Genomic DNA, 16,231 nt, shown 5'->3' with positions numbered 1-16,231 from the left:
GGGCTAGAGCTGACACTGGAACAGGGAAGCAATCTTGGAGGAGTTTAGAGGTGTTAGGAATGTGAATTTAAAAGTGGTGTTAGGGTTGGGAGGAGGATGAGGATAATTGGGAGAAGGAGGAGGATGTATGGAGAGGTGTGGATGGGTGTGCGGATAGGCACAGGCACGCCTACTGGCTGTTGTTGCTGTTCCTGCTATTACTATTACTCGTGTGTCTAGGGGTGTTTTCTAATCTGTACCATCTGCACAATCCTACTCATCGTTGTCTAGGGGTATCGTCTTAACACTGTACAATCCTGTAACCGTCAACCAATAACCGTTGTCTAGGGGTGAGCTGAAACTTTACCAACTGCTGTGGTCTAGGGGCATTAACTGATCGACTGTTTGCTGGAGACCCACCAGCCCGTTTGTCCGAGTTGTCATACTGCCCGTGTTCCCACATTCGTTGCCCAGCCTCGAGAAAGAACGTGTAGGTATACGAACTAAATATGTATTGTATTAAAAGCCGAAACGTATAAAAGATGAATGAATCAAAAGACGAATGAATAAGGCCGAAACAAGTCGAACAACAAAAAGCCAAAGTGAGCAGGGTCACGGTAACCGTGCCTTGCTAAAATTGCCAAAGTGCCAAAACCATTTCGAGACCATCGAAACAAGAATCAAGCCAAATAATAACACCAACTGAATATCGCCAAAGGGTAGAACTGACCCAGTACAAGCCAAAGATGTTTGCCAGAAGAGCCGAAATAAACTGAGTCATGTTCCATGATACAAGAACCATCATGTTACACCTTAAAGGAAAAGGGCCACCTTCGTGAAATATGAAGATATCGTTGTTTTTCATTTTGACATTATTATTTTTCATTTTCTTTTTAAAACTGGTGCCAGAAGTGCACAATTCGCGAAAAAATATTTAAAACTATTTAACATATTGGTACTATGTTGATACTCTCTGCGGCACCTACTGTATGATGGCATAGCGATGACGTCACACTCAAGCCAATCAGCGTTCAGAAGACAGACTCGTCGGATTGTGTCAGATAAGCTGATTGGTTAAAGCTGAGCTGGTTGGAGCCGATTGGTAAAAAACCAAAGCCTCGCCGCGGGTGGCTGTATTGTCGGATAAGAACGCATTCCTTGGATAAGAACGCATTCCTGGCGTATTTTCTTTTAAAATTGCCGATATCTACGAATGGAGGCCGAAATCGGCCGTAAGGAGGTAGACAGATGGGTTTTCGGACACGGGCTACAAGATGGCTATCTCAGTTTCAATCCCCATGTTAAAGGTGGCCCTTTTCCTTTAACTAGTCACGGTACCGCAGCCTTAACCTACAAGCAAATATCCTACGCAAGTGTGTGTACGTGTGTGGCGGTGCTTGAGTCGTAATTTCGGCCGCGGCAGCGGTCACGAACAGGACAGAGGCTCACAAACCCTCTCAATCCGCCGGTCCTAAGACCCTTGGAGACTAGGGTTTGTATAGCCAGAGTCCAGCCCGTGCCTTTCCACCAAGGCCGGAACTGCCCAAGTACTTACATGATCGCAAAGAAGACCACACTGCGTCGGGACCTCGGGCACGAATCTCTCGCCCGTGCGTCACACGCGCCTTTTTATACGTTTTCACGCAGTCGCAAGGCCGGCCACCTTCTAGCCGGCGGCGAGCTGGCGCGGCCGGCTGTCTGTGTACAATATCGCTATATGTCGCATATGTGTTTTGCTATTTTTGCTAATCTATCAATACCGCAGAGCATTCACAGATAATAGCGCAATCTAAGTCATTGCATAGCGATCTGCTTATCGATTGCACAGCGTTAACTACATATTCGCGCAACTTCTGAAGGCCTTATTTAAATACAAACACCTTATATGATCTAAATACCGTCACCATGGCAAACGTCACCTAACCAACTTAATTACCTATTAACTACCTTGACACACTGAACTACCTATGGCATATCTCAATACACCGACACTGGCATTACACCACCGCACCTAGTTATGCGTTTTGCTAAACATACTAACTCCGCCACCGAACGTAACTATTCTAATATAGCATGGACAATAAACACACGGCCAGGACGCTCCTAAATGTACAGTCCTTATCTACACACTTGATGCAATTAGCATCAATTCTGCGCGACCATCACCAATGTAGAGGTCCACCCAGGCTCTACACTGAGAGGGGTTTAAACTGAAGGAAGGTTTAATCACGCTGCACTGGTGTCCTTTTTTTATAGTTGTTTTCACTTTTTGTTGATACCGATACAAATGCCGGCTGGCATCATACCAGAATCGCCCAATGTCCGAGTCGCTCTTCTCCGCATCGAACCACGCATCGCCGCGAACACTGTCACTTGGGATCCCTCGCTGTCACTGCCCTCCATTGCACGCCAAAACTCGCCATGTCCGCAATATAGCACTCAGTAACCTCCTCACGGTATTCGCGCAAGTAACACCAATCGGTCTTCCGATCTGGCCTGCCTCTCAGTCCCTCAGTTGATAGGAATATATAAGATGTGTCAGACGTTGTGACACTGCTAGGGCTGCATGGATAGCTTGCATTATCCCTGCCCGTCTTGCTAACGATCACTGTGACCAGCGTCCCTGGGTGTGCCCCACGGGCACAGTCCGCCGTGAACTGCTGCTCGCTATTTGGTATCGACATTGCTGCCGATCCCGACCTGTCGTCATCTGTTGATAGCAAGACATGCACGCCTGCAGGTTCTACAGCTGTAAATAGAAGCATAGTCACCCTTCCCTCCCTGAGACCTGTTATCGTAATGCGGGGCGGTAGCTAAGAAATATGACCAGGCTTTTTCAAACGCTCTTTCTTTTGGGCAGTATATCGAAACGTTACTTTGCATCGTTGTGCATAAAATGCTGCAAAAGTTGCTCCAGGTGTATCTTTACGTTATTATGCGTTTCACAAGGTTTCATATGCTAATGCTAATGGTCCCCGGCCCGCGCCGTCCTTCGCGCTTCTCCGCCGTCATTCCGCTAATCCCTGAGGGTGTGTAAATCTAAACATACTGAAGTGCACATTTGCCCTGGAGCTGCCGCGCTCGCCGCCTGTGAGGTCATAGGTCAATGGGGATTTGAGTGTACATGCGATTATGGAAATGCTTCGGGAGGGGGCCCAAAAAGGGGGGGTGTCATCGGGGGGGGGGGGAGTCGAGTCGCTAACCGAAGTTATAGTATCTTCTTGAGCGGTATTATGGCGTTTTAACCGTCTTTTCCACTTCGGTTGGGGGGGGCAGAGTAAGAGAGGGGGTAGAGTATGGGAGGAGGTCAAGGGAAACCGTCCGTTCATGCCGTCTCAGAGGGGGGGGGCGTGTGTGGGCGAGGAAGAGAGGGAGAGAGAGAGAGAGAGAGGGAGAGAGAGAGAGAAGTGGGCGGGGATGGATGGATGAGGCCAGGGATTTGGTCACCAAATAAGGTGAACGATGAGTCGAGGGCGGATGGATGATGAGGGGAGAGGAAAGAGAGAGAGAGAGAGAGACAGGGAGATGAGGCGGCCCAGGCGGTAGTGGCGAAACCGCCACGTCCACCCGTCGTTACCTTTGAAGTCGTTACCTTTGAATGCTCTATGCGGCCGTATTGCCCTGGTGCGAGACCCGCTGATGTGATCAGATTTCTCACATTCCTCCGTTTTTTGTGAAGGAAACGTTGATTTCCACCTCCGGGTTTTCTTGGTGTCCAACGTGGGGCTGCGGCTCAGGGAGTGTCTGTCGCATACATACAACAGTGAGAGGAGAAAGTTTTTTACACGCAACACGTCTCTGACCCGATATCGAAAGCTGTTACCGGAGTTCGCTGGTGTATTCCTGGATTAGCTGCTACCATGATCGTTCATCCCCTCTCCATGCCACCCGTGATACCGATACCTGTGTCAAAAAAAGAACGCTTCAGTTGGTGGTACAACCCAGCTCTGGGATACATCAACTCAATCAAGGTCCTGGCTGAGGAGCTGCGGGATCGACAAGGCATCTGGACATTTGTGGTCTGTCTTACTACTAACTGTATGTTCTGTCACCCACCTAGTCTGTACTGGGGGTGTCATTCAGCGATACGAGTCACTTACTATCACTCTGCCATCCTAGTCGTCGTACGCGGGAGGGTCGGTCATCTACGCAGAATGGTGAGTCGTCCAGTTGTCGGGGCGGCTGCCACCGGTCCTCCTTGCTACTACCGAGGTTGCGGGCTGGAATTATGCCAAAGGGTCTCGGGGAGGCTGGTTGCCCGGTTGTCACACAGAATGCCACTTAAGATGCCGTCACGCTGGGTCTCGGTTGGGTTGTTTGACCCCTCACAGGAGTTAAACATTGCCACCCTGGTAAACGGTAAGCGACGTACCAGTACTCGTGAAGTGTTCCTCACGTGCATGGGGCCGACCGATCCTGAGGGCAGGGAACGCATGTTCCATTGGGATTGACGGCACCTCGTGCTGTGTCATCCTCCGTCGGCTGGTCTTAGCCACCGATGAGCTGAGATCCCGCTCGTGACATTGCTGGCCATCTGTTGGGCGAAGCTGAGGACATCTGCGACCATGTACCCACGAACACCAACTGAACATCATATTCCATTTACGCATTTCTCGGGGTAGTCTGGAGACCGAGAGCTTTTGCACCGACAAGCGTTAACAAGCCATTCTGTATGTGCAAGGGAAGACACTACCTTACACCACTGGGTCAGTGGTCTGACGTCTCCGTCTTCTAATGCGAATCAGCTCACGACGCTCTGGAACAGCAGGGGCCTGCGCCAATGAGACGGTGACTCTATTACGCAGTTTGACCATTCCCCAAGTCAACAGTCCCGTGGTGGTGACATTCAACAGTAGCAGAAAAACCATCATGGACAACTGGTTTTCGGGTTGGGCGGTCCATACCAGCGGATGGTATGACGGCAACTGGTTTCTGAGGGTTTGGTATTTGTGGATAGTGTCATTGAAGGCTTTGAGGTTGAGGGCGTTTTTCTGGATGTCCGAGTTCATCGTAAGATGGTTCAAGAATAGCGTAAGGTTGTCTGGAACCATTAAGTCCGAGGTCAGGTTGCTCCAGAGGCTTCGGGTGAAGTTGAGTGAGAAAAGGTTGACAATAGGAGCATCAGGCAGATCCACCTTGAATTGTCCTTTACCATTGACATAACTGGGAACTTTGATTTGGCCCAAAGAGGCCTCACATCCTGGTTGTAAGCGGAAGGCGCCAGTGCCCGTTAGTTTGTATTGTCCAATCTGACTCTCAGATTGAACACTTTGTCCCGAACAACGAACTTGGAGGTCTCCTCGAGCTGCCCCGTACAACCATACGCCTAACCCAACATGTTGGAAGACTGGCCCCTCCTGGTACTGTACCTGTACGGGACAGGTCACAGTAGTCGGACTGTCCGTGAACAAGTCATAGAGACAGTCGTTACGATCGGGGGCAGGGGTCTTGACAGCCCCCAACAAGGAACAGACCCGCGGTTCTTCACCTTCACACTTTGCCTCCCGGTGGGCATCCATGGTAAAGAAGTTCCCTGGTCCTGCTTGGGTGGTGAAGTAATCAGATCCTGTTTTCTGTACGGCAAGGTAAGAGGTCTCAAATTTGTATGAAAAGAATAGCTTCTCCGGAAACTCAGGATGCACGATGGGCATGGGTATAGCCTCGTACAGCTGATATCGCCCCGAATCTTTGACTATGGGAATAGCCATACACAGGTTTAACCCTGTGGAAGTGCGATGGGTGGCAGTAGCAATGTAACGTAAGTATGAGTAGTGGTCATTGGCATCGTACAGAAGCTTCCAACCCGTTGGTAGCTGATTTCCTAGATTCACTAGGGCCTCACGAAACACTGGATCCTCTAAAAGTTCCCACGCAAGGGTCCCTTCGCCCGCCTTAGCCATGATTCTCCGGATAGTGTCTAAACCCCATTGGGACTGGGTGAGCCCTTCTCGTATGATCTCAATGGCGCTCAGCATCTCCAATCCTACACCAGCGAACTTGACACCTAGCTCGACCGTGCTTGTGGTATTATGGAGCTGTACTAGTGCTGAGACTACTCCTCCCATGGAGGACTCCAGACGGTTAATCTGTTCACCATTATGCAAGGCTTGGGTCGAGACCGAGTCAATGTAACTGAGTTGTTGTTCTACCAAATGGTTGAGTCTCCCTCCCTGAGCCGCTAGCTGGTTAATCCTCTCGGCAAGCTTTTTCGTGTCCTTTTCCGTGCTGAATCCAAAAAGGTATTTGCCCACGTTGCTTACTACGTTTACGAGTCCCCGAGTTTGTCGGGCGTCGTTCTGGACTGCAACGCGCTTGATGACATCTAGGTCCCTCTGGTAATTTGCCAGATCCTGTCGAAAAGCTCCGGACAGGTTGTTCCACATGTTTTGTAGAACCTGGACCAGTGCCTCCTTACTGCCCGAGGCTTTACTCTGCATGTCTCGCATACGATCATCCACTTGTTCCAATTGCACCTGAAGGCTGGAGTGAGCCGCTTCATACGTTTCCAGGTCGATAGTGGTGCAAATTGTCCACTCTGACCCAGTTACGATCACCTCCCCCAGGGGCTTAAAGTAGACCCCGTGGTGAAGTTGAAGCTCAACTCCTGGCGTCTCTGGAGTCTCGGCCGAGACGGCCCAGACCATCAGCAAGAGCCGTAACCCACGGCTTAACCTAAAAGACACAAACACACATACTTACTCTCCACACTCTGCTTCTCTCCCCTTTCACATGGGACTAAAACGATCTGGCGGTCTCCGGTTCCTCCGGGACCTTCTGCGCACGGGTGACGGATCAATTCTGGCGTAGATGGGGTCGTCCTCCCCAGACAAGCTGTCCTCAGACGAGCTGTCGTCTCTACCCTCGATCCCCACCTCCTCGTCTCCACAACGAGACCTCTCTGAATCCGATTCGTCCGAAGAAGACAGATCGGATCGGTCACCGCCCTCACCCAGGGCTTCCAACACACTCGTCACACCACTGTCCAGTATGTCGTCAGGCGTCTGACGGTCTATAGGGTCCCGTTGCCTTCGTCTCAGAAACCCTGGCTCGTATTCTGACGTCTCATGCTCGCTACGTGTCTGAGGGGCGTTCCCATCCGCGGTGGCGGATTTTGGGTCTGAAGCCTCTCCGAGAGCAGCCCTGTGAGCCCGTCTGAATACTTTAGCGGACGTCAGCCCTTCCCGATACACGTGTGAAACTGGTCGGGGTTTTAGTCGGTCGCAATGCACCTTCTCAGGGGGTTTCCTTGACCCTGGCTTCCGTACATCGTACGTAAGCCCATTGTCGTGGCGTCCTACCACCACGTACCCCGGTTCCCATTTTTTGGTCAGCTTTGAGGAATTGCCCGGTTTGGTAACTGGTCTATAGAGATAAACCAAGTCCCCTACCTCGAACACCTTTTCTCGAGCTCTCTTGTTGTAGCGGTCACGCTGGTAGTCTCTGGAGGCCTTTTGGTTGTCGATTACCTGTGTAATCGCGTCAAACTGCCTCTCCCTCAGTTGCGTAACCAAATCGTCTAACTCGGCCGAGTTAGGCGAGGGTTCCGCTCCCAGCGCTTGCTCAATGGGCAGTCGAAAATGCCTACCGAACATCAGAAAGGCTGGGTCCACCTTGTTGCTGCTCTGAGTGGTGGAGTTAACAGCATACTGGGTAGCACCCAGGAACATATCCCATTCCCGTTGGGTCCTATCCAGAGAGGTGGCGATCATGGTCTTGACGACCCCACACATTCGCTCTACATTGGAGTTGGCCTGACTGTGATATGCGGATATGAAGATGTGCCTAACATCCATTAACCGATTGATCTCAGCCAGGAGGGTGGACCGGTATTGTGATCCATTGTCCGAGACTATATGATACGGGATTCCGTACCGGTAAAACGTCGCCACTAGAGCCTGCGCTACCGCCTCGGCAGTGGCTTCTCGAAGTGGTATCAGCTCGACAAACTTAGTGAAGGCGCACACTACCAGTAGTATCCAGCGGTGTCCGCTAGCCGTCTCTGGTAGGGGTCCGACTAAGTCTGTGTGCAGAGTTTCCCATGGTCCATAACTGGGTGGGCTTGTTCCCAGTTTGGCGGGCTTCTCTCGACGATTTTTCTTCGTGCTGTGACACTTCACACAGCTGGCGCAGAAGTTGGTGACGTCTGTTACCATTGATGGCCAAAAGAATCGTTTCTTGAGTCGCTTCAGGACTGCCTGTGCGTGATAATGGCCAGCCATTGGATGGCTGTGGTATTCCGTTATTAGCTGAGGCACTAGATCTGTGGGAATCACTTTCCTGGCCGTTGATGCTTCTGCAGGCTGGTAACATAAGATACTGTCTGCATCCAGATGATAGTTGGGGAGATCTTTCCACAGTGTCTTATTACCTTTGCGCCTTTTCCCTTCCAAGATGTCAATGAGAGGTTTCCACAGGGGATCCTCTCTCTGCGCTTTCCTAAGGTCGGTCGTCTCATCAGGCTTTTCTGTTTCAGTGTGTGAGTCGGGTTGTTCCGATCCTGGGTTTCCTTCTACTGATGCAGCTGCCTGTCGCTGGTCCGAGGTTTCCCTTTCCGTCTGTGTGGTTTCTGCTCCGGAGCGCTCTGCCTTCTCCATCGTGAGCTGGTCCTCCTCTGGATCGGTGGTTGAGGGGATCAGTACTGCAATGCCGATGCCGATGTCGGGGTCATCGATGGTTGCAGCTTCCTGGAAACTTTTCCAATCCACTTCCAGCGGTCCGCGTGACAGAGAGTCGGCCACCACATTCTTGGGACCCGGAACATAACGGATTGTCATGTCCAGTCCTTGCAGCGCCAGCTTCCATCGTTCCAACCGTGTGTTTTGCACTCGACCCTTCTGCACATGGCTCAAGACGTACTTCAGCGGTGCATGATCGCTTTCCAGAGTGAACGAGCGTCCGTGGATGTAGTAGTGAAATGCCTGAATGCAAGCGACGATGGCTAGCGCTTCCTTCTCGATGGTGCTGTAATTGCCCTCGGCCTGGGAAAACGTGCGAGAGTAAAAGGCGATGGGTCGTCTTTCACCTGTATCGTCTTCTTGGCTTATCCAGCCGCCAATGCCCTTATCGCTGGCGTCGGTGGCCACGATAAAAGGTCGACTGGGGTCAGCAAAGTCGGGGTAGGCTAGTGCGTCTGAGTTGACGAGAGCCTTCTTGAGTGCGAGGAACGCATCCTCACATTCAGCGCTCCACTTAAAGTGCACTCCCTTCCTCGTCAGTGCATTGAGTGGGGCTGCAATGGTTGCGAAGCCCGGTACGTGCTTCCGAAAGTATGAGCACAACGCGACAAACGAGCGAATGTCCTTCACCGTGGTCGGTGTCGGGTACTCGTTGATGGTCTGGAGTTTGGTTGGGTTGGGAGCCACCCCCTTCGGCCCAACGTGATGTCCCAAGAATTTCAGCCCCTCCTGGGTGAACAAGTGGGTCTTGGACGGTTTCAGCTTGAGGTTGTTTTCTCTGAGTCGGTCCAAGATCCTCCGCCAGATGGTCAGATGGTGTTCAAATGTGGGACTGTACATGCACAGGTCGTCGATGAACAGGACCAATCCTTCCTCTGAAAGGATGTCCTCAAAGATCTCCATTCCCAATCGCGCGAAGGTATACGGAGACTCTGAAAGTCCCATCGAGAGCACTGTAAAGTGAAATTTGGCCCAGGGCAGCACAAACGCCGTCTTGTGCTGATCTTCCTCTTTTATGGGCACCTGGTGAAAGGCTGCTGCGAGGTCTGATGAACTGAACCACTTGGGGTGATTCTCTCTGATCTTCCCAAGTAATTCATCTGGGTTGGGCAAGGGGAATGTCCTCTTCTTGCTGATCGCGTTCAGTTTCTGATAGTTGACACAGAGTCGCAAGCTTTTGTCGGGTTTTTCCACCAACACCACGGGTGAGCTGTACTCGGAATTGCTCTTTTTGATCAGATTTTTGTCGAGCATGGTTTGAATGATTTTCTTCACTTCTGGCTCCAATGCTTTTGGTACCCGATACGGCTGGGAGACTACCGGGTCATCCGTCAGGGTTTGGATGTCATGTGTGATCCTTGGACAGAGTCCTAGTGGGTCTCCTTCCAACGCAAAACAGTCTCGATATTCCAAGAGAAGGTCCTGTACCTGCTCTAGCTGTTCAGGCGTGAGCTGCTGGCCATACTTGAAGGCGTCAAGGAATTCCTTCTGATCTTTTGACAGGTCCGTCCGCTGGATTCCTTTGTCTGACGGTGATGCCGGACACTCCCTCTCAGGGTCTCGTTTGGTGGACTCCATCTCTCTCTGCTCCTGGTGCTGCTTCTTGGCTTCTCCCGGCTCCCGCTCCGGCGTTGTCATTGCGACTACGTCCGAATAAGGAAGCGCATTGACTGGCGTTAAAAAACCAATAGTCGTATTCTCCTCGAACTGGAACTCCTCCGCTGCTTCATTCACTGCTCCGACCATGAGATGTGTGCTACTCTGTTGACCTTGCAGTTCGCATATGCCTCCTAGGATGATTGGGCCTCCGGACGTGTGGGGTTGCGGGCTAAACTCTAATGGACCGTGAAGTGTCTGTGAACGTTCGTTCTCTGATAGATCACTGAGGTTGACTTCAGCTTCGAGTAATTCAATTGATCGGGGCTCTACGGTCTGCTGTTTCCTAATCGTAACGGGGATGAGAACTGAGCATGGTTGGTACCCTTGGGCATCAAATAAACGAACGGGGCTGCCTTGAACGTATAAAAGGAAGTTTGACAGATCATGGTGGATCATCAACTTGGGGTGGGAGAGCAAGTCAAGGCCTAAAATGGCCTCGTAGGGCCCCATATTTTTGACCACTGTGAACTGATGTGTAATCACAAGTTTTCCCGTGACGTTGAACGTAACCTCTCCGGATCCGATGATCTCAAGGGAATCTCCTGTGACTGATTTAAGAGAAAGATTTGCTGTCTGTAAGGGTTGATCTGACATCTGATGATAAGAATTTTCGCTAATGATTGAGTGTGAAGCACCACTGTCCACCAGTGCGTAGACTTGATGTTGCTTGGCCGTGAGAAGCGCTAACTGGTGGTGGGGTGAGTGGGATGGCCCTTCGAGTTTTTTGAACAGTTGTTGGCAGTGTGACCTTTCTGCTTGCACAATGCGCACAGGACATTGTGGCAAGGCTGGTTGGGGTGTCCCTCCTCCATGCATATTTGGCACCTGGGACACTCGGCAATCAGATGGTCCAGAGAGCCACATCGGAAGCACTTTGCACGGGGCTTCCGTTGGGTACACTGGGCCCGCAGATGACCAGGCATTCCGCACTGATAGCACCGCATCCGCTCCATATCCGATCCGGATCCTGAGGGGCATGCATCTGGTCCCTGCTGCCTGGGTCGGTTGTTACTCCGGGTCGGCTTGCTCCGGTTCTGTTGATGTCCCCTACGGTTGGTGTCGCAACGGTAGCCAGAATCATCGCCATCTTCTCCGTTTTGATTGGCAGTCTCATACATAGCATTAATGGTCGATCGCTTGAAATATCTGGAGTTTACCTCATCCAAATGGGCAGCCAGGTTGACAGCCTCATCGAAGTCTGTGATCTGCCGCTCCGCTAGGGCACGGCTCAGCATCGGAGGTAGGCCAGAGATGAACTGCTCTAGGGCAATGCGATTGAGTATACCTCTCTGCACCGCCCGTTGTTCTTCCGATCCCAGATCACCAGCCAATTCCGGATAGGCGAGTCGAGCGAGCCGCTCCACCTCTTGTGCGAACTTACGCACCGGCGTCTCACGCCCCATCCTAGTCGAATGAAGCTTGGTAACGAGTTTAGCCGAGTCTGAGATACCTCCATACTGTTTCAGTAAGGCCTGCTTTACTTTGGACCAAGTAAATTGTGAGGGAGTCAGCCGACTGCGCAGACCTTCCAGGAAACTCACGACCTGACTCTCGGCCCGCAGGGGTAACAGGGCTAAAATGTCACTATCAGGGACTCCTGTGAGCCTCATCAACATCTCTATTTTCTGCACCCAGTCTGTAACCGCTGTACCATTGTATTCACCCTTGAAGAAGGGTAAATTGCGCAAGATGAACGAGTCATCCTGACCTGTTGTTCTCCCGGGACCACCCTGTGCATTGCGAACACCGACCATCCCCCCGTCCATCACAGGTGATCGGAACTGACCTTGTCCGGCTCCAGGCTGTCCCGTGAGATTACGGGTGTCGCTGCCTCGTGCTAGGCTGTCCATCGGGACCTCGGTCTCGGCCAGGTCATAATATTCCTCGTCTCCTCCCGGCGCTGGAGGGGCCGTGGGTGGGCTGCCCACGCCTTCCGTCTTCCCCACTCGGGCAGACGCCTCCACACCATCCGGGTTTCCCATTCTCTAGAACAAGGAAAAGAACGGAAACGAAGTGGCAACTAATACCTCTCATGTAATGACTGTCGTGGGATCACAGACACCACCCTTATGCAATCTGTACCCCCTGGCGCCTCGTCACTGGCCGTGTCCAAAACTACGGGGCTCGCTGATCAGGCGCCGCCGCGTAGCGCGTATTGCCCAAGGGGGGTTCGCCCCGTATACGCTGTCCCCGGCCCGTAGAGTGGGGTGGTTTGGTCTCCTATCTAAGACTCTACGTCCGGACACTCCAAGTACCCGATCGCCAGGTGACCTCATGCCAGCCGTAGTGTGTCAACGCGCTGGTGGCACCACCTCGTGGCTGCCGAGTCGTCCCGTATCACCGTCACATTTCCCCGGTGCCTACGTCAGGTATCTAGTGCCGCATATCATACCATGCCCATCTTTCAGGTCAGGTCTTTCACTCTAATACGTCTTTCTAATTCGTCTTGTCAGGTGTCATTACGCAGTGTACCGTCCTCCTTTACTTATTACGTTGCCGTTATGTCTGTTTACACTGTCGTTTGTCTAATTCAGTTAGTTATAAAGTAGGTGTAGTCCTCTGTTCGTCCCTATCCATGCTCATAAACACTTGTCTTGGGTCGTTGGTTGACCCTTTTATTCGTCATCAGTCAGTGTCAATTACAAGCGGAGTCGGAGAAGTCGTTAGGGTGGTCTCCTCCTCCTCGAAGAGGGAGAGTAAAAATACGCGAAACTCCTCCTCCTCCGCTTCTGTCCCCCAGTCCTCCGACTCGTCCGACCATGGGGAGGCGCACCGCACCACCTCTCCGACCCGCTGGGAGAGGTCCCATACGGGCTGGGTCGGGGACAGCTCGTAAGCTGTCTCCGACCCCGCCTCCGAGTCCCCGTCATCGTCGGAGGTCATGGGTGGAGTCGGCGGCGTCGTCGGTCGGGCCGATGACTGAGCCAACTCGTCCTGGGTCGGAGTCGGCGGCAGCGTCGGTCGGGGCGACGCCATAGCCGTCTCATCCCCGTGGGGAGGCGTCTGTCCGTCTCCGTCCATGCTGAAGGAAGGGAAAAGTAAAAGTCCATGGTCAGTCGCGATTCGTCACACTTTGTCGGTTCGTCTTGTTAGGATTGAAGATTCTGGCCTGAGGGGGGGGGGGGGGGTCCGCTTTAATCTTACTATTGGGGGTTATTCATTACTGTCTGGAATGGTAATGTCACCCCTTCGCTATACCTAACCCCATCTCTGCGTCAACTAGGTACCTTTCAGTAAAATAAACATTAAACACAAGACGGGAGTCGGGACACTGCTTCGTCTAGGCGCCTGTCAGAAAAATGAACACAAAACACGGGGCGGGAGTCGGGACACACAGCATACATAGCATATTAATATCATGCCATACACGCCTTACGCCAACACACCAACAGCTGAAAAAGGTTTTGGACTCAAGCTGTGGGCGGCGTTTACCACCACCGCCGTGCGGTGGGGTCATGAGGTCAACGCCCTCCCGCAGCCCTCCCCCAGTCCCGTGTGCGCAAGGGCGGATCTAGGGGAACGTTTTGGGGGGGGTCACCAGTCGGCCGACATGCCAGGTCTGATGAATGAATTCTGACGACCGGGGGGGGGGGGGTAGGGAGCGAGTATGTCGAGATCAAATGACATTTGATCTTCGTCGTTTCTGAGTTGAAGTTTTATCGTAAGTCACTCGGCTCAGTAGTTTTAGTTAGTGAAACCCACCTATAGAGGAGCGTCGCCACGGATTTTTTTACTGGGGGGGGGGGGGGCGGATCGACCGACTTAAAAACCCAGAAGTAGTAGATATAGTTACCTCACTTATGCATTAGTCTAATGCCCAATGCATTAGTAGCATACAGTCACGATCTCTCTTATTGACCTGTGTATGAATCGGCGGCGCGAAGCGCCGCAAAATTTGAAAAAAGTTGTCAAAACACAGCTCTAAAACACAAATATTACAACCCTTTTAGCATGCTAGTACAAGCCGGAGTTCCTTCACAGTGCACATATGAATTCCGATTCAATTTGACACGGTTGGTGTTATTACAGTCACGATCTCTCTTATTGATTGGTGTATAAATCGGCGGCGCGAAGCGCCGAGAACATTTGCAAAAGAATGTGTCAAAACACAGCTCCGCTCCAAAACACAAATTTTACCACCCTTTTAGCATGGCAGTACAAGCCGGAGTTTCTTCACAGTACACATATGAATTCTGATTCAATTTGACACGGTTGGTTTATGTAATTACAGTCACGATTTCATATTGACCTGTACGTATGTACATGAATCGGCGGCGCGAAGCGCCGCGAAAAATTTGCAAAAACATTTGTCAAAACACAGAGGGGGTCTCCTCTCTACAGAGGACCACCGATCTCTACTGCGGGCCTCCTCTTTTCACAGGGCCTCTTAACTACAGAAGGCTTCCTCTCTACAGAGGGCTTCCTCTCTACTGAGGGTCTCTCCCTTTCAGAGGGCCTCCTTTACAGAGGACCTCCTCTCTTCAAAGAGCCAGAGGACCTCATCTCTGCAAAGGGCTTCCTCTCTTCAGAGGGCCTCTTCTCTACAGAGAGCCTCCTTTCTTCAGAGGGCCTTCTCTCTACAGCGGGTCTCCTCTCTTCAGAGGGCCTTCTGCATTCAGGCGGTCTCCTTTCCACAGAGGGTCTCCTCTACAGAGGGCCTCCTACCTACTGAGGAGTCAGAGGGGCCGACACAGACACTAGCGGTTATTCACTGGAGGCCCCAGGAAGTAAGAAGGGCCCTAGCTGTCAGGCTGGTCAGAGTGCCCTGAATGTCCTGACGTGATTTTTGGGATTCCAGTGAATTTCTTTCGCCTCCGACGTGATTTTGACCTGCCAGGGCCCAGGGGCACTAAAAATAAAACAAACAAAATAAAAAAATGGAAATAGGACATCACCAAAATTAAGTGGCCGAAATCCGTTGAGTTTTTAATTTTGCGTATAGGTAGGGGCACCACGAATTAAATTCATGACCATCCCCTTGGAGTTTTCCTGGATCATCCCCTGGTGCTCGCACGGTTGAGACAAAAATGAGTAAGATTCTGGCCTTCAATACGCCTTTTCACGCAACACGATCCAGAAAAACAAAGGTATTAGCTCAGAAGTGTTTGACATGTGATTTTGAGCATGCAAGACGGCGTCTATAGCGCATTTAGGTCTTCGGCTTTTGGGGGGGGTCAAATGACCCTCTCAGACCTTTTGGGGGGGGTCATGACCCCGTGGACCCCCCCCAGGATCCGCCACTGCGTGTGCGTGTGTTGTGGCGGTGTCCGTTCAGTGACCCTGACTGTCTGACCTTGACCTTCGGCTCGCGGTACCGTGAACCCTAACGGACCTAGTGATTACTTTCACCGGCGGGAGGCCGGGCACATGAAAACCGTTAAACAAAACAAGCACCTCTACAAGCCAGTAGGAGCCTGTCCAGGTCTCTTAATCGAGCTGATTAAGATCACATCCCGGACCGAGCCACCAGTGTGAATTTAAAAGTGGTGTTAGGGTTGGGAGGAGGATGAGGATAATTGGGAGAAGGAGGAGGATGTATGGAGAGGTGTGGATGGGTGTGCGGATAGGCACAGGCACGCCTACTGGCTGTTGTTGCTGTTCCTGCTATTACTATTACTCGTGTGTCTAGGGGTGTTTTCTAATCTGTACCATCTGCAGTCTGCACAATCCTACTCATCGTTGTCTAGGGGTATCGTCTTAACACTGTACAATCCTGTAACCGTCAACCAATAACCGTTGTCTAGGGGTGAGCTGAAACTTTACCAACTGCTGTGGTCTAGGGGCATTAACTGATCGACTGTTTGCTGGAGACCCACCAGCCCGTTTGTCCGAGTTGTCATACTGCCCGTGTTCCCACATTCGTTGCCCAGCCTCGAGAAAGAACGTGTAGGTATACGAACTAAATATGTATTGTATTA

At 51.7% G+C, this 16,231-nt stretch overlaps 1 protein-coding gene across 1 annotated transcript in view; it reads right to left on the bottom strand.

Moving 5' to 3' along the window:
• The window catches only part of LOC122387229 (zinc finger protein 391-like), an 80,594-nt gene extending 77,448 nt beyond the window's left edge, over positions 1–3,146 (bottom strand). The window contains exon 1 of the mRNA XM_043377237.1: positions 1,535–3,146. The gene's annotated coding sequence lies outside the window, so the exon portion shown is untranslated. The remainder of the gene's footprint in view (positions 1–1,534) is intronic.
• Positions 3,147–16,231: the final 13,085 nt, after the last annotated feature.

The sequence above is a fragment of the Amphibalanus amphitrite genome, unplaced genomic scaffold (genome assembly GCF_019059575.1).
Source record: "Amphibalanus amphitrite isolate SeventyFive unplaced genomic scaffold, NRLGWU_Aamphi_draft 000278F_arrow, whole genome shotgun sequence".
NCBI classification, from domain to species: domain Eukaryota; kingdom Metazoa; phylum Arthropoda; class Thecostraca; order Balanomorpha; family Balanidae; genus Amphibalanus; species Amphibalanus amphitrite.
This window is presented reverse-complemented; position numbering and strand designations above follow the sequence as displayed.